The 18,829-nt window shown below is 45.6% G+C and overlaps 1 long non-coding RNA gene across 1 annotated transcript in view; it reads left to right on the top strand.

Moving 5' to 3' along the window:
- The window catches only part of LOC140426218 (uncharacterized), a 209,642-nt gene that overhangs the window by 166,051 nt on the left and 24,762 nt on the right, over positions 1-18,829 (top strand). Inside the window, exon 5 of the long non-coding RNA XR_011948155.1 lies at positions 16,751-16,842. This is a non-coding gene — a long non-coding RNA (uncharacterized lncRNA). The remainder of the gene's footprint in view (positions 1-16,750; positions 16,843-18,829) is intronic.

Below are 18,829 nucleotides of genomic sequence, written 5' to 3'. Positions count from 1 at the left end.
CATGTAGGTTTAACGTCGGAAAGACAGGTTCAGGAAGTGGAACATTTAGCAGGTCTCGTTGATTGCGTCTGAACAGTACACCTCGTCGGACTTTGCAATGTATGATTGTGGCGCTGCTTGTCGTATCACTGTTGTCGTGTTGGACCATCCTCCACCTGGGTGTCACAGTCAAACCATGTCATTGACTGCTAATGGTTGCAGCGGTTTTGCATTCTGATCATAGTGCTGCTTTTGTTTGTGACGTTGGTGTTGTAGCTTGTCAAGCACTTGAGTGTGATCCGGATTGCTGAAGTGTAACACTGGTAGTGTTGGCCTCACATCTCGATTGAAGAGCATTTGAGCTGGTGATAGTACTGAGCTTAACGGTGATGATCTGTATGATAATAGAGCCAAGTGTATGTCGGAATTCGAGTCAGTGGCCTTGTTTATGAGTTGTTTGATAATGTGTACACCTTTCTCTACTTTGCCATTGTCACATGGTTAAAGTTGTATTTATTGGAGAATTCCGTCCACTCCCAGCTCGCAAAGCAAGGACTGTTATCGGACATGACTGTTTGTGGAATACCATGCCTCAAGAATGTTTCCTTGCAGGCTTTGATAACTGATGCAGAAGTGAGATCCGGGAGTTTCATTACTTCCGGAAAGTTGGAGTAATAGTCAATGATAAGAACATAGTTTTGTCTAATGGGATGAAACAAATCTATGCCAATTTTGGTCCACGGTGACGTAGTCATCTCATGCTGCTGGAGTGGCTCCTTGCATTGTGCCGGTTGATGTTTTTGACATGTGTCACATGTAAGTATCATGTTTTTAATGTCCTCAGTGATCCCAGGCCAGTACATGGATTGCCTTGCTCTTCCTTTGCATTTTCTGATTCTGAGATGTCCCTCGTGAATCCTGCGTAGCATATCTGACCTGAGAGTTAGTGGAATGACGATTCTGTCATTTCTCAATATTAATCCATCCACTACTGAGAGTTCAGTTTTGATGTTTTGGAACTGTGGCCACAGTCCTTTTGGCCAGCCATGCTGAAGGTTATGCATGACCTGGAGCAAGGTCGCATCTTTTTGTGTCGCCAGATGAATTTGCTGCAGCTTCACGTCAGATGCCGGGAGAGTCTCTCTGCACAATTGTACTTGAGCTTCTACATCGTCAATGGACGCAGGAGGTGAGCTGTCAGTGTCAATGGGTTGGGACAGTGTGTCGGCTATGATGAGGTCTTTTCCAGGAGTGTAGACCAGTGTGAAGTCATACCTCCTCAGCTTCATCATCATGCGTTGTAGGCGAGGCGTCATATCATTGAGATGTTTTTCAATTATGTTGACCAGCGGTCTGTGATCAGTCTGAACGAGGAACGTGGGAAGGCCGTACACATAGTGATGAAATTTTGTTATACCTGTGATCAGCCCCAGGCACTTCTTCTCTATCTGTGCATATCTGCACTCTGTGGCAGTCATCGTTCGAGACGAGTATGCAACTGGGACCCAGCCTTGATTGGTCATCCTGTGGAGGGGTACCGTACCAATTCCATCTTGACTGGCATCGGTGGAGATCTTTGTGGGTTTCGTTGGGTCGAAGAACGTCAGAGTTGGAGCTGTCATCAATTGGTGCTTTAGATCCACCCATTCTTTTTGGTGGTGTGGAGTCCAGTCAAACTCTGTGTCCTTCCTTATCACGTTCCGTAATGCTGACGTCCTTGTCGATAAGTTTGGTATAAACTTTTTTTTTTGTTGGCGACATTGAAAAGTGATAGCTCCTTTAATATGGGTTACACTTATTCTCATGCATAAAATAAATAAACAATAGAAACAATGAACAAAGGGAAAATAATTTAAATATAATTAATTGCTCTCTGAAATTGTTAAAAATAAAGCACACCAAATATTAAGATACATCTCAGGAGCATTTAACTACAATCCAAAACATGAAAGTCACATATCCAAATTTGCGGATGATACAAAGTTAGGTGGCGTTGTCGACAGCCTAGATGACCGCATAATATTGCAAGGAGATATTGACAGACTAGGTGAATGGGCAAAATTGTGGCAGATGGAATTCAATGCAAGCAAGTTTGAGGTTATCCTTTTTGGACCAAAAAAGGACAGAGCCGAGTACTTTCTAAATGGAGAGATTAGGTACAGTGGATGGCAAAGAGGGGGTTCAGGTGCATAGGTCTTTAAAATGCAGAAAATAATCAAAAAGGCTCATGGAATGCTAGCCTTCATATCTTACGGTTTGGAATATAAAGACACTGGGGTTATGCTGCAGCTATACAAAACCCTGGTTAGACCCCACTTGCGAGTACTGTGGTCAGTTCTGGGCACCACATCTTAGGAAGGATATTTTGGCCTTGAAGGGAGTGCAATGCAGGTTTACAAAAATGATACCGGAATTACAGGGATTGAGTTATGAGGAAAGATTACTCAATAAATTTGCTAGGATTTAGACGGTTATGGGGTAATCTGATCAAAGTATTCATGATATTAACAAGGAAAGACAGTGTAGAAAAAATAACTACTTCCATTGGTTGGAGATTCTAAAACTAAGGGGCATAGTCTAAAAATTAGGGCTAGACCATTCAATAGAGATGTTAGGAAGCACTTCTTCACTCAAAGGGTGGTAGAGGTTTGGAACTTCCTCCCACAAACACCAATTGAAGTGAGATCAGTTGTTAATTTTAAATCAGATAGATAATATTTTTGTTTAACAAAAAATGTAAGGGATATGGACCAAAGGCAGGTATATGGAGTTAGGTCACAGATCAGCCACGATCTCTGAATGTCAGGACAGGCCCAAGGAGTTAAATGGCCTACTCCTGATCCTATGTTCCATAGCATGATCCTGTACACTGGTGAGGTTGCTTTCTGCAATAGTGTGTGTAATTTTGAGTTCCCCACCGTCAGAAGTACATAGATTAGTTGAAGACGACTCAAAACCAAAAAGGTTCCAGAATTCAGATCTCTTAAGTTACAGGAAAAGATGTGGAATTTTAAGATAGTTTTAATTTGATTAATAGTGCGGGTGGCAGATATGAGCTAAATGTTGAAAAGACGGATGATACAAATGAAAGAATGCTTTCTCTATTGAATTGTGAGTGCAGACAGAAGAGGGCGCTAATAAACATGTCACATGCAATATTGAAGATCTGAAAGAATTCCCTTTTCCACCTTTCCTTTCTTCACGGGATCCTTGGTGGGCGCGCTGTGATCTTCTTGACTTGGTGAAAACATGAGTGGTGCTCGGTGTCCGCCTGGCTGACGTTCACCGCTCAGCAGTGCTAACCGACTGGATCCCCGGGCACACCATGAGTTTCGCCGTACTGCGTGTTTTTATTTTTATTCCCTCGCTGGCGGACGGAGTGCTCTATGTTGTCCCCTGTCCTCCGACATTGTTGTCCTCCAGTTCGGTATAAACTTAGAACATAGAACATAGAACGATACAGCGCAGTACAGGCCCTTCGGCCCATGATGTTGCACCGAAACAAAAGCCATCTAACCTACACTACGCCATTATCATCCATATGCTTATCCAATGAACTTTTAAATGCCCTCAATGTTGGCGAGTTCACTACTGTTGCCGGTAGGGCATTCCACGGCCTCACCACTCTTTGCGTAAAGAACCTACCTCTGACCTCTGTCCTATATCTATTACCCCTCAGTTTAAAGCTATGTCCCCTCGTGCCAGCCATTTCCATCCGCGGGAGAAGACTCTCACTGTCCACCCTATCCAACCCCCTGATCATTTTGTATGCCTCTATTAAGTCTCCTCTTAACCTTCTTCTCTCCAACGAAAACAACCTCAAGTCCATCAGCCTTTCCTCATAAGATTTTCCCTCCATACCAGGCAACATCCTGGTAAATCTCCTCTGCACCCGCTCCAAAGCCTCCACGTCCTTCCTATAATGCGGTGACCAGAACTGTACGCAATACTCCAAATGCGGCCGTACCAGGGTTTTGTACAGCTGCAACATGACCTCCTGACTCCGGAACTCAATCCCTCTACCAATAAAGGCCAACACTCCATAGGCCTTCTTCACAACCCTATCAACCTGGGTGGCAACTTTCAGGGATCTATGTACATGACACCTAGATCCCTCTGCTCATCCACACTTCCAAGAACTTTTCCATTAGCCAAATATTCCGCATTCCTGTTATTCCTTCCAAAGTGAATCACCTCACACTTCTCTCCATTAAACTCCATTTGCTACCTCTCAGCCCAGCTCTGCAGCTTATCTATGTCCCTCTGCTACATCCTTCCTCACTGTCGACAACACCACCGACTTTAGTGTCGTCTGCAAATTTACTCACCCACCCTTCTGCGCCTTCCTCTAGGTCATTGATAAAAATGACCAACAGCAACGGCCCCAGAACAGATCCTTGTGGTACGCCACTTGTAACTGAACTCCATTCTGAACATTTCCCATCAATCACCACCCTCTGTCTTCTTTCAGCTAGCCAATTTCTGATACATATCTCTAAATCACCCTCAATCCCCAGCCTCCGTATTTTCTGCAATAGCCTACCGTGGGGAACCTTATCAAATGCTTTACTGAAATCCATATACACCACATCAACTGCTCTACCGTCGTCTACCTGTTCAGTCACCTTCTCAAAGAACTCGATAAGGTTTGTGAGGCATGACCTACCCTTTACAAAGCCATGCTGACTATCCCTGATCATATTATTCCTATCTAGATGATTATAAATCTTGTCTCTTATAATCCCCTCCAAGACTTTACCCACTACAGACGTGAGGCTCACCGGTCTATAGTTGCCGGGGTTGTCTCTGCTCCCCTTTTTGAACAAAGGGACCACATTTGCTATCCTCCAGTCCTCTGGCACTATTCCTGTAGCCAATGATGACATAAAAATCAAAGCCAAAGGTCCAGCAATCTCTTCCCTGGCTTCCCAGAGAATCCTAGGATAAATCCCATCAGGACCCGGGGACTTATCTATTTTCAGCCTGTCCAGAATTGCCAACACCTCTTCCCTACGTACCTCAATGCCATCTATTCTAATAGCCTGGGTCTCAGCATTCTCCTCCACAACATTATCTTTTTCCTGAGTGAATACTGACAAAAAATATTCATTTAGTATCTCGCCTATCTCTTCAGACTCCACACACAACTTCCCATCCCTGTCCTTGACTGGTTCTACTCTTACCCTAGTCATTCGCTTATTCCTGACGTACCTATAGAAAGCTTTTGGGTTTTCCTTGATCCTACCTGCCAAATACTTCTCATGTCCCCTCCTTGCTCGTCTTAGCTCTCTCTTTAGATCCTTCCTCGCTACCTTGTAACTATCCATCGCCCCAACTGAAACTTCACACCTCATCTTCACATAGGCTTCCTTCTTCCTCTTAACAAGAGATTCCACTTCTTTGGTAAACCACGGTTCCCTCGCTCTAAGCCTTCCTCCCTGCCTGACCGGTACATACTTATCAAGAACACGCAGTAGCTGATCCTTGAACAAGCTCCACTTATCCAGTGTGCCCAACACTTGCCGTCTACTTCTCCAACCTATCCCCCCCCAAGTCACGTCTAATGGCATCATAGTTGCCCTTCCCCCAGCTAGAACTCTTGCCCTGCGGTGTATACTTATCCCTTTCCATCACTAGCGTAAAACGTCACCGAATTGTGGTCACTGTCCCCAAAGTGCTCTCCTACCTCCAAATCCAACACCTGGCCAGGTTCATTACCCAAAACCAAATCCAACGTGGCCTCGCCTCTTGTTGGCCTGTCAACATATTGTGTCAGGAAACCTTCCTGCACACACTGTACAAAAAACAACCCATCTAATGTACTCGAACTACATCTTTTCCAGTCAATATTTGGAAAGTTAAAGTCTCCCATAATAACTACCCTGTTACTTTCGCTCTTATCCAGGATCATCCTCGCCATCCTTTCCTCTACATCCCTAGAACTATTTGGAGGCCTATAGAAAACTCCCAACAGGGTGACCTCTCCTTTCCTGTTTCTAACCTCAGCCCATACTACGTTGGAAGATGAGTCCCCATCTAGCATCCTCTCCGCCACCGTAATACTGCTCTTGACTAGCAGCGCCACCCCCCCCCCCCCCCTCTTTTGCCTCCTTCTCTGAGCTTACTAAAACACCTAAACCCCGGAACCTGCAACATCCATTCCTGTCCCTGCTCTATCCATGTCTCCGAAATGGCCACAACATCGAAGTCCCAGGTACCAACCCATGCTGCCAGTTGCCCTACCTTATTTCGTATACTCCTGGCATTGAAGTAGACCACCTACCTGCACACTGGCCCCCTCCTGCGACGTCAAATCTGTGCTCCTGACCTCTATACTCTCATTCTCCCGTACCCTAAAACTACAATCCAGGTTCCCATGCCCCTTGCCTAGGAAGTTAATGAATCCAAGAAATCTGAGCACAGCTTTCTTGTCTCTTGACTGCTGCATTTTCTGGATTGCCGAGAACTATTCATTAGTCAGTTTCAACCCTTGCGCTGATATAGTGTCACCCAGGAAGGTCAGAGATGAGCGTGCGAAGGTGCACTTGGATTGGTTGAGTTTCAACCCAAATTGGTGAATTCTTTTGAAGACTTGTCGTCGTCGAAGAATGTGGTCTTCTGTCATTGACCATATGATAATGTCATCGACATATACTCTAACACCTTCAATGCCCTCCATCAACTGCTCCATGACTCTGTGAAAGACTTTGGATGTGGAGATGATCCCGAAAGGCATGCGGTTATAGCAGTATCGTCCAAACAGCGTGTTGAACGTACACAGCAGTCGGCTGGAATCCTCGAGCTGCATCTGCCAGAAGCCTTGGGAAGCATCAAAGTTTGGTGAAGATGCGAGCGTTTGCCATGTCACACGTTATCTCCTCTCGCTTGGGATCACTTCAGCTCATATGGTTGTAGTGGGAACCCAGTGTATCTCTAGCCATTTAGTGTGGGCTTCCACTAATATGAGGAACGTAGACTCCTGGAACGGACCGTCAAAGTCTATGTGGACTCACAACCATGGTTTCCCAGGCCACTCCCAGGGGTATATCAGGGCTGCCGGCGGGGCCTTTTGGTGCTCCTGGCACGGAACGCAGTTGTGGGCCACCTTCTCACTTTCAGAACCTAATCCGGGCCACCAAATATGACTGTGAGCCAGCATTTTCATCTTCGCCTGGGATCTATGTTTCACCTTCATGGGAGAAGGCCCATAACCCTCGTGACTCAAAGGAACTCCGCTCTTTCTTCGGCCTGGTGAACTATTACGGGAAATTCATTCCCGGTTGGCTATGTTGCTCAACCCGCTCCACCAACTGACACACCAAATGCCGAAGTTCGGTCTTAACCTTCTCCACTATAGCATAGGGAACTGGACAGGAATAAAAATATCGGGGCAGGGCTTCCGGGGGCCACCTGGATTTTAGCCACGGCTAAATAATAATAATAATAATATTCATTGTCACAAGTAGGCTTCCATTAACACTGCGATGAAGTGACTATGAAAAGCCCCTAGTCGCCACATTCTGGCGCCTGTTCAGGTACACGGAGGGAGAATTCAAAATGTCCAAATTACCTAACAGCACGTCTTTCGGGACTTGTGGGAGGAAACCGGAGGAAACCCACACAGGCATGGAGAATATGCAGACTCTGCAGAGACAGTGACCCAAGCCGGGAATCGAACCTGGGATCCTGGAGCTGTGAAGCAACAGTGCTAACCACTATGCTACCATGCTGCCTCTGTAATGGTACCCATGTTGATCTCCAAATTTCTTTCTCTGTCAGTCTGGCCTCAATAAAAGTTGAGACGGATTCGCACGTAAACAGAAGTTATTTATTTAGCTTGCAAGCTTAATCACCTTACAGAAATGTAAGAGACATCCAGCCTCTTTCATTCCAGAAAACGACTGAACTAACAGACAAAGGGATCTCTGCAAAATCAGTTCAAATGGTATCAAGTTTCACATACTCGACGGACATAGGTCAGCCTATGTCCCTCCTGACCTGTTCGATCTATTCTGATTGGCTCACTTCCAATCCCTTTCTCTGGCCCCTATCAATGAAGCATCACCCTCATAGACACACCTCTTCCTGCTTTTTCCATGCGGTCTCAAATTCCTTTGTCCCTAACTGCAAAAATCAAAGTGGCTTATTTCTACATTACATTAACTAGTAACTCTAAAGTAACTATTTTATATCACATTCGTCATTCCCTCCTTTTATCATTCCATGATAACCGAACTATCCAATCTATAGCTACGGTTCCTCATCTAAAAAGATTCGTCGCTGCATTTCCAATTCCTGTCTTAGCCCCCCTTCATCTGCTTCACCCTCATGGATTTTAACAGTTAAATTTTTTTCTCGGTGATTGGGGCGGTGATCTGATCCAGTGCACCCAGCATTCTACCCATCACACATTTAAGGATGGCCAGGCCCACAAAGATGCAGCCGATAGCTACCACTAGATACATGGCCATATTTATCAACCAGTCCTTCCATCCTCCAAATCCCCAGTTACCCCAAGAGTCAGGATCCTGCATCCCGTCCAAGTGATCCCGTATGCGATCCATAAATTTAGTAATGTTAGCAGTCAAGTCCTGAATCCCCATAATACACTTGCCCTGTACTATGGCGCATACCCCACCCTCACGGGCCAGAAGATAGTCAAGAGCATACCGGTTGCGTAAGGACCTCCCAGTAGCCCAGTTTATCCAATTTTGAAATGCCCATTCGGGCCGCCCAGCAATGCAGAAAGCCCTATTCCCAACAGTGATATGAGAGACATTCGCCCAGCCACAAAGGATCTGGAGGCCAGCGTTCAATGGAACGCAAGTGGTGCTATAACAAACGCATTGGCCAGACGCCTGGGTGATATGGCACCTCCTGTCCGTACAGGTGGGAAACAGACATGTTATATTTGTGTCCACCTCTACCAGCAAACAGCCATATCCTTCACTGCTGAAGCAATTCTCGTACGACCGGGAATCCCTATTGGGAGTGAAGTGGCTAGGTATGTACGCCCTCCACCGTCGCAGCCTATCGTACTGTGAATGGGAATTATCCCGAGGGAGGGGAAGGCAAATAGCCGGTGGTGCTGAATCCGGATCGTAAGGAAGAGTGACTTGCTCGGGCAATGGCTCGGAACGCTGACAATGAACCACCGTTTGGGGAGTGCCCCAAAGCGGTGAAACAGAAAATAACCTAGACACCGCTGCGGGGTTTGGGTAGCAGACAACCCGTCCCTGGCCATACAGACGGTGGTAAATCTGGTAGAAGAGATTCATACTACCCGGGTTTTCCTCAGTTTGGCCTTTAATTAACTTAAGTGCATCTCCCGGTAACTTACGTTCTAGCTGTACTTCCCTTCTCACACGCCCCGTCCTCTCTCTAGTCCCTTTCTCTTTCTCATGGTCTCTTCCTACACTCTTCTGACAGCCTGATGTTACCTTTATTGTACCACTTTTAACACATCCAAAATCAAATTTACATGTATTCCAAAAACAAGGCAATGTCCATATAATGTTCCCTTCCCATCGCCGGGGCCGGTGCAGCTGCTTCATGACTCCCGCATTCTCCTTAACTTTGATGACCTTCCATGAGTCGATACCATGTCCTCGTATATGGGGGCAGTGAAGAACATCACCTGTGCATAGGTGATGTATCCTTGTAGATTGGTTGGGGCTACACAGATACATAATATTCCCCTTTTCCATGTCCATCGCCAATAACACGCCAAGCGAAGTGAGGCCAAATATCAGACAGACGATGCGTAGCCACTCCATCATGCTCCACACCTGTAAAATAGCACTGGAGAAGGGAGGCAGGTTAGTATCCGACCTTTTACAGTAGTGGAGATGGGCTCAATTTACAGTGATGTAGGTGGACCCAAGCACTTCGCCCCTCCACTTTAACTGCTGTGGGGGTGGTAAGGAGAACTTGGAAGGGCCCGTCCCATCGCGGCTCCGACCCCTTCCTAGTCCAATTTTTGACCATTACATAACTACCGGGCTGGACTGAAAGTGAGCTAGGTACTGGGCAATGGCTCGTGAGCCGCGCGGACTTGGCCATGGAGTTCCTTGAGCACTTGCGTAAGGGCTAGAACATAGGTGGTCATTTCCTCAGTCATCTGATGAAACTGAACCCGTCTGGGAACCTGCAGGCTCCAGGGAGTTCTAAGAGGCCTGCCATAGAGAATCTCGGCGGGAGAGAGCCAGGCCGGTCCCGCAGGTGTAACCCGCAGCTGGAAGAGGGCAACGGGGAGCAACTTAAGCCATGTCAGTCCCGTGTCTGCTCTTAATTTAGTCAATTTAGTTTTGAGGGTCTGATTGTGTCTTTCAACCACCCCGGCTGCCTGTGGTCTGTAAGCACAGTGTAACTGCTGGCGTATGCCCAACTGGGAGCAAAACTCCTTGTTAATTTGTCCAATAAAATGAGGCCCATTATCAGAACTTAACTGAGCTGGTATACCGTACCGGGGAATGATTTCCCTCATCAAGACTTTAACCACAGTAGCAGCTTTACTATAGATAGTCGGATACGCCTCAACCCATCTGCTGAACACATCCACAATGACCAAAACATATTTATAACATTGACACCTTTCCAACTCAATGTAATCCATTTGGAGCGTCTCAAAGGGACCACTGGGCAACGGGGTTTGCCCCTTCCCACAAGGGATACCTTTTCCGGTGTTATATTGCTGACAAATCAAACACCGATTACTGATACTTTGGGCCAACCCCTGCATTTTAGGGTGCCACCAAGTGTCCAGCAACAAATCACTAGTCCCCCGAGCCCCACAATGAGTTGCAAAGTGTACACATTCGATGACCCATAAAGCCAGTACATCAGACATACAAGTCTGATGTGCAGGCGTGGTCCATAAAGAGGAAACAGAATCATATGTACAACCTAACCGTTTCCACATTTGTTTATCACTCTCAGGAGCGTCCTCCTGTAACCTTATGACGTCTTGGATGGTTGGCATTGGCTTGTCAGAAGCAGACACATTCATAGTAGATCGTTTAGTCTGACTTAACATTTTAGGCACCATCACGTGCTGAATTTGTGCGGCTGTGCGCGCTGCACAATCTGCTCGTTCATTACCAACGTCAACTGGGGTTGTACCATTCGTGTGGGCAGCACATTTAATAACGGAAATCTGCGCTGGCAGAAGGAGGGCCTGCAGTAGGTCATTAACTAAACCCCGGTGGGATATTTGACCACACATAATCATGTCAGGTTGTTCTGACGAAATGTCACTCAAATCGCCCCTTATTGTGGTAGTTTCCTGAATCAAGGCTAAACAGTCGTGGCCAGGTGCGTCTTCATGGACAGGGGGACCACTAAGAAAACAGGCTGGATTGATAGTGGTACAGTATTTAAATGTCAGACGTGGATTGTTCAAAAGGTATATCTCATACCTATTCTGACGAGCTGCGGTAAGATGCTGACCATTCGCCCCATATCCCTGGCATGGTACTGGTCATGGACCTGACGTGTAATATGAGGGCTTACCGAAGCTGACTGTGGCCATAAATGTGGTGATATTGTAACAAAATCGGCTGTACCTTCTTTTCCCGTGACTGTGGCTGTAACCTTGACTGGCCATTCGGTCTCAAGTAATGGCCAGTATTTGTCCTCCAACTCCCTGTTTCGTCCAGTTCTGTCATAGGCCAGGGTAACGTGATGCAGTGATAGTGGCTGTTCAATGTCTAACGTCCACCACTGGGGGGTGATAGAAATATAGCACTGTTGTCTCATCCTCCTCTTCGCTGATCCACCCACCCAAAGTCACTATATTGGAGCTCCTGCTGGTAAACTACCATTTCTGCCGCTTGTTGGGATCGCAGATCATCCTTTTTCATTACATACTCAGTCTTAACCTTTGTAACTGAGCCTCCTTCTTGGCCTACACCCTCCTTCCAGTAAAATCTGACTGCCCTTGCCATCTGGGAAGGGTCGTTCTCTGTCCAATTCATGTCATTACATTTCACAGCAGTAACCACAGAAGGTGGTAGGCAATGCATTAACATAGCACAGTATTGAGGGGAATTCTGACCATTTTGATACAGCAAATCGCCTGACTGCCCCCGGTAGATTTCATTAAAACGCCCCAGACATTCCTATGGCTCACCAATCTTCCCAGGTTTTAGGTCTAAGATAACAGAAAGATTTATGGGCCTTTGAAATGTGCTATTCAACGCATTCAAGATCTGTGTCCTTCTTTTCTCTATTTGCTCTCTTTTTTTTTAAAACTTAAAAATGTTTGAAAATTCAAATTGAATTACTGCAACTTGCAAGCTTAGCTCTGATCTCAACTCAGAACTAAATTTACAATTTGCTTAACACAAACTTGTATAACATTTACAACTTAATTATTTCTTTATCTTAACAATTTTTTCTTTTAACAAGTTTTTTTTTTTCTGTTACATACACATAAGTATTAGCAAAATCAACTATCATAAGTATTAGCAAAATCAATTATCATCTTCAGATTGACACTTTTTAAAATGGTGTCCATGATCTTCTTTAAGTTTCTATTAATCTCCAGATAAAATGAGATAAACCTTATTTCAAGTAAGTAAAATTTAAGATTCTGGCAATTTCAATCAATTGCTTTCGAAAATAATAACTTTTATCAAAGAGGTGGAGAAACCCACTGGTTTCCTTTAATTAATTCAAAACGTAACTTTGCTGGTGTTCACTGACTCAAAGGAAAGGTATCCGATTACACTGCAGACTGTTATCTCAAGGCCTGAGTGAGAAGCACTGTCTGTTTTCAACTCCGCCTGCTGCTGTTAACCCTTTGAGAGACTTCTGCTTCAACCTCACAATCTCAACTAGACCTCGGAACTTTACAGTCCAAGGAGACAATTTTAGCTTAATCAACTATATATTTAAAACACTCACACATAGAGTTGAACCATCTTCAGATTTAAAAACAGTTATACTGGACTGAACCCCCATCTATTGACGTCCCATCAGCCCCTGAACCCATATAATAGACTGAACCTTTATTATTTAAAGTCCCATCAGCCTCTGAACCCTAATAATAGACTGAACCTTTATTATTTAAGTCACATCAGCCTCTGAACCCCGATAATAGACTGAACCTTTATTATTTAAAGTCACATCAGCCTCTGAACCCCGATAATAGACTGAACCTTTATTATTTAAAGTCACATCAGCCTCTGAACCCCGATAATAGACTGAACCTTTATTATTTAAAGTCACATCAGCCCAAAACCCTAACCCAAGCCGAAACAACAATATGAAATCCCATCAATTAAAGTGCTAATCCCCAGACTGACCTGTGATTTCGTCGAGGCGGTCTTTCTGTGCCAACCGCGAGTGACCAGACTAATCAGACGATAAGAAGAGGGGAACAATCAATGCTGGTCGTTTTCCATTTCTACATTGAGGGCCCTTTGTTCCCGTCCTCCTGTTCATAATCAGTCTAATTCTGATTTCGCAGTTGGAACAGGATCGCCCAGAGAAATCCCGGTTTTCGGCACCAAATGTTGATCTCCAAATTTCTTTCTCTGTCAGTCTGGCCTCAATAAAAGTTGAGACGGATTCGCACGTAAACAGAAGTTATTTATTTAGCTTGCAAGCTTAATCACCTTACAGAAATGTAAGAGACATCCAGACTCTTTCATTCCAGAAAACGACTGAACTAACAGACAAAGGGATCTCTGCAAAATCAGTTCAAATGGTATCAAGTTTCACATACTCGACGGACATAGGTCAGCCTATGTCCCTCCTGACCTGTTCGATCTATTCTGATTGGCTCACTTCCAATCCCTTTCTCTGGCCCCTATCAATGAAGCATCACCCTCATAGACACACCTCTTCCTGCTTTTTCCATGCGGTCTCAAATTCCTTTGTCCCTAACTGCAAAAATCAAAGTGGCTTATTTCTACATTACATTAACTAGTAACTCTAAAGTAACTATTTTATATCACATTCGTCACCCAAACCAAGCTGGAAAACCTCCGGGAATCTGCTCAGTTGAGTACACAAACCGCTGGACCACACCTGGAGGATATGTTGCCAATTCAACTGGTGTAGCCAATCGCGGCCCAACAGGCACAACTTGCACAACGGTGAGGGGACGGCACCCTGACGGGCGCTGATAAACCACTGGAGTGAAGGTGGACCCTACGATATTCAGTCATTCTCCTGTATAAGTGGCCAAACGACCCGCCATGTCAGCCAAAGACAAAGTATGCACTCTTGTTTGATAAGATTAAAAGTGCTCTGCGCTACTGCAGAAATGACTGTAGTGCAGCACGGGAACAGTGGTTAGCACAGTTGCTTCACAGCTCCAGGGTCCCAGGTTCGATTCCCGGCTTGGGACACTGTCTGTGCAGAGTCTGCACATTCTCCCCATGTGTGCGTGGGTTTCCTCCGGGTGCTCCGGTTTCCTCCCACAGTCCAAAGATGTGTAGGTTAGGTGGATTAGCCATGATAAATTGCCCTTAGTACCCAAAAAGGTTAGGTGGGGTTACTGGTTACGGGGATAGGGTGGCGGCGTGGGCTTAAGTAGGGTGCTCTTTCCAAGGAACAGTGCAGACTCGATGAGCCAAATGGCCTCCTTCTGCACTGTAAATACTATGATTCTATGACTGCTCCCGTGACCAATGCCATTTGGAGCATATGGCCATTCACTTGTATTGGAAAGTGAATCGGGGCCACATGGGGTATTGCCAAACAGTTCAATTGCATCTCAGCCTCTGCCTCTTATGTGTCATCCAGATGCAAGTCCCAGCCCCGGGGCTGACACCTACCTCGATTGGGGCCCCTTGAGCACTGGCTTTCCTGCAGCAAGCGGGGTACGCCTAAAGTGGCATCCACATGTAGCTCATGGGTAGGAATCCCCTTCAGCCGAGTCCAGGGACGTTGCACATCTCGGTGGCTGGCCCTTCCCCCAGAAGTCAGAGTCGCAGATGTGTTCAGTCTGTGCTGCGGGGATACCACGTGAGGAGTGCCCCCCCCACCCCCCAAATAGTTGAACTCCATCCCTTGTGTCTCTTGGATGCCACGTTCCGCGTTTTCTTGGGATAGGGAGAACTGCAGAGCCTGCTGAAAAGTCAGGTAGATTCCATTCCCTAAACGGCATTAGTGAACCAGATGGGTATTTATGACATGGTCGTCATTAGACTTTGGATTCCAGATTTTTATTGAATTCAAATTTTGCCATCTGCCATGGTGGGATTTAAACCCAGTCCCCAGAGCATTACCCTGGTCTCTGGATTACTAGTCCAGCGACAATACCATTATGTTGCCACTGTCTCACCATAGTGAGTGTAGTATCACATGAGTGCCATAGGGTGGCACAAGATGTCTATGCTAAATATATTTTCCCCTATACAGCACTTAGACGATCCTTTCATATGGTGCAATTTTGCACAGAGTCATGTTGCCTGGAAGGGAAAATGAGGCGGGTAATGAATTGAGCCAAATCCCTGCCCCTATAAAGACTCACTACAATATTATATGTTGCAGTATCACAAAAATTTTGCTTGCTGTATGGAAAACACCCAATAATAACCAAGGTGAAATTTTCTGCTGTCGGCACCTCTGAACTCCCTCAGTAAATTAATACTGGTTTAAAACTGACATTCAGAATTACCAGAAGGCTGCATCAGGCAGAATTACCATTAGGGTTAACCTTGTTGCCATTTGGTGTTTTCAGTCAGTTAACTGCTAAATACTCACAGGGATGTTGTTTATCTTCTTTTCTATCTCAAACTGTATGAAATGTTTCTTATTATTTCTGGTGCTGGCTGGTTTGCTCTTTGGCATCTTTTGTTGTGGTAAAAGGGTGAAGGGAGTTTGGACAAAGCAAGGGTTAGTGTGGATCTGGAGAAACAGCACTGCACGATATAAAGAGGAACATGATGCGAGACTGTGGCTAGAATTTTACGCTGCCCTCCGCGGGTTCTAAGGTGGGGTGGGGGAAGAGGGGAGTATAAAATAGCTGGGATCCCGTCCACCACAACCCAGATGCAGTTTTACAGTGGGGCTGACAGGGCCTCGGATGGGAAGCTCGCCCTTGCCCCTTTTCCCGCCCAGCCTCGATGTTTAGGCTGCAGGTGCCCGATGACTTGAGGGTGGTAAACTGACCAAGTTCATACCTTTGTTCTGGGCCTCAATCGGAAGGCCCCTTCAGACTGAGGATCTCTCCCCCTCAGGGACCGGTCAGCAGCGAGATAAATACAGAACTGTGCCATCTGCTGTAAGGACACAGCAGAGAGATTATAGATCAGAGGATGTTGTAAAAACTCAGCAGGTCTGGCAGAATCTGTAAGGAGAGATTTCTTGTTTCAGACTCCAGCATCTGCAGTATTTTGCTTATTTTAGCATAGAGAATATGACTGGCATAGCCAGTGACAGCACTAGCCAGCAGCAGCCTCAGGCCTGCATGTACCTCCTTGCAAACATACTGTAGTAATAACCTATGGTTACGGTGCCAGGCAGGTGCACTTTCTTGCAGCTACATTGAGGAGCACAGCTTCCACATCAGTGGTGAATGAACATGGCTGCTACTCTGTCACCTGCTTGCACATTCATGCCTTGCACATTTCTTTTCCCTTTTTTTCCAATAACCTCTTAATCGTCTCCCTTTTTAGCCTGAGCAAAGGGTGCCAATAGGTCATAGAGCTTTACTGGCTTTCCTGGGGCTATAAGCATTGATGTCCCGCTGCTCTGACACTTGGAATTTCTGTAAGTCTTTTAAATTTCACTGACCTGTAATCTTTCCCACCAACAGAGGGCTTCCTGCAACCATCCAAATCTGTACCATGGACAGTAAATAATTATGACTTCCAGTGAATTGGGTGGTTTGAGTTTATCACTGGGCAGGTAAGAATTGCACCATTTTTAATCATTTAGAATTGTCTTCAATAAATAATCAGGCCCATACTCAGTCATTGAGTGTGCACAAGACTGAGATTGCTAGATTTCTAATGACATCAAGGGAGGGAAAATGGCATTGTGGTAGATGATCAGCCATGATCTCGCTGAATGGCAGAACAGGCGAGACGGCCTGAATAGCATACAGCTGCTCTTACGTTTGTTATGACTAGGTGAGACGGAGTGAACAGGCTCCCCTATGATTTAACCTGAGTGTAGCCTCGGGGAGGTGTTCCACACTGGGGCACGAAAAAAAAGAGTGCCGTTAGATAGCGGGGTAATGCCAGGAACGACCCCGCTAAGCATGCCCAGAACGGACTCTTTCTTTTTAGTTAGATCGCACCCGTAGGGTTTATTTTTTTACTGTGGCATACCATTTCTATGTTTGTTCAGTTTTTTTTTGCAGAAGTACCCGATTGCGCTCTCTATTCCTGATTCGTCCTCCTGGAGCTGACAGCCCCTACTCTGAGATCACTCGCTTTGATGGCTATTTTGATGTTTTGTTAAAGTCTGGAGCTGCTAGTACAGGTTTAAAACATAAAATAAAATGCTTTTTAGCTTCTTGAAAGCTGTCTGGTATTTCTTGGTCCTCACTACTTTTGCTTTTTTTGTAGTAGGTCTTTCAATGGGGCAGCAACGTCCTCCAGTTTGGGACGAACCTGCAGTAGAATCCACACATCTGTAAAAATCATATGATTTCCCGTTTTGTTGTGGGATTGGGAGTACTTATCCTTGACTCATCATGTGTGTTCAAAACATAGAACAAGGAGCTGGAGTAGGTCAGTCAGTCCTTCAAGCCTGCTCCTCCATTCAATATGATCGTGGCTGCTCCTCTATCTCAACACTATGCTCCTGTGCTCTCCCCATACCCCTTAGCACCTTTAGAGTCTAGAAATCTATTTATTTCCTCCTGAAAATGAAATGAAATGAAAATCGCTTATTGTAGGCTTCAACGAAGTTACTGTGAAAAGCCCCTAGTCGCCACATTCTGGCGCCTGTTCGGGGAGGCTGGTACGGGAATTGAACCGTGCTGCTGGTCTGCTTTAAAAGCCAGCTATTTAGCCCAGTGTGCTAAACCAGCCCCTAAAAAGCCCCTAGTCGCCACACTCCGGCGCCTGTTCGGAGAGGCTGGTACGGGAATAAATATATTCAGTGACTTGGCCTCTACAGCCTTCTGTGGTAGAGAATTCCACATGTTCACCATCCTCTGAGTGAAGAAATATCTCCTCACCTCAGTCCTAAATGGCCTACCCCATATCCTGAGACTGTGACCCTTTGTTTTAGACCCCTCAGCCAGAGGAAGCAACATCCCTGCACCCAGTCTGTCCAGCCCTGTCAGAATTGCATATGTTTCAATGAGATCCCCTCTCATTCTTCTAAATTCCAGTGAATACAGGCCCAGACGACCCAATCTCTCCTCATGTGACAATCCTGTCATCCCCAGAATCAGTCTGGGGAACATTCACTGCACTCCCTCCATGGCACGTATATCCTTTCTTAGGTAAGGAGACCAAAACTGCACAGAATACTCCAGGTGTGGTCTCACCAAGACCCTGGGCAGCTGCAGTAAGACATCCTTGTTCCTGTACTCAAGTCCTCTAGCAATGAAGACCAACATACCTTTTGCTTGTTGCACCTGCATGCTTGCTTTCAGTGACTGGTGTACAAGCACACCCTTTGGACGTCAACATTTGCCAGTCTGTCACTATTTAATTAATACTCTGCCATTCTGTTTTTCCTACCAAAGTGGATAACTTCACATTTATCCACATTATACTGCATCTGCCTTGTATTTGCTCACTCACTCAACTGGTTTAAATCACCTTGAAACCTCCAAAATCCTCTGCACTACACACATTCCCACCAAGTTTTGTGTTTTGAGCAGACATGGAAATATTACATTTGGATCCCTCATCCAAATCATCATTGTGAATAA

Source organism: Scyliorhinus torazame, chromosome 7, assembly GCF_047496885.1.
Source record: "Scyliorhinus torazame isolate Kashiwa2021f chromosome 7, sScyTor2.1, whole genome shotgun sequence".
Taxonomy (NCBI): domain Eukaryota; kingdom Metazoa; phylum Chordata; class Chondrichthyes; order Carcharhiniformes; family Scyliorhinidae; genus Scyliorhinus; species Scyliorhinus torazame.
The sequence above is the reverse complement of the archived record's forward strand: the minus strand, read 5'-3'. Positions and strand labels throughout refer to the sequence as shown.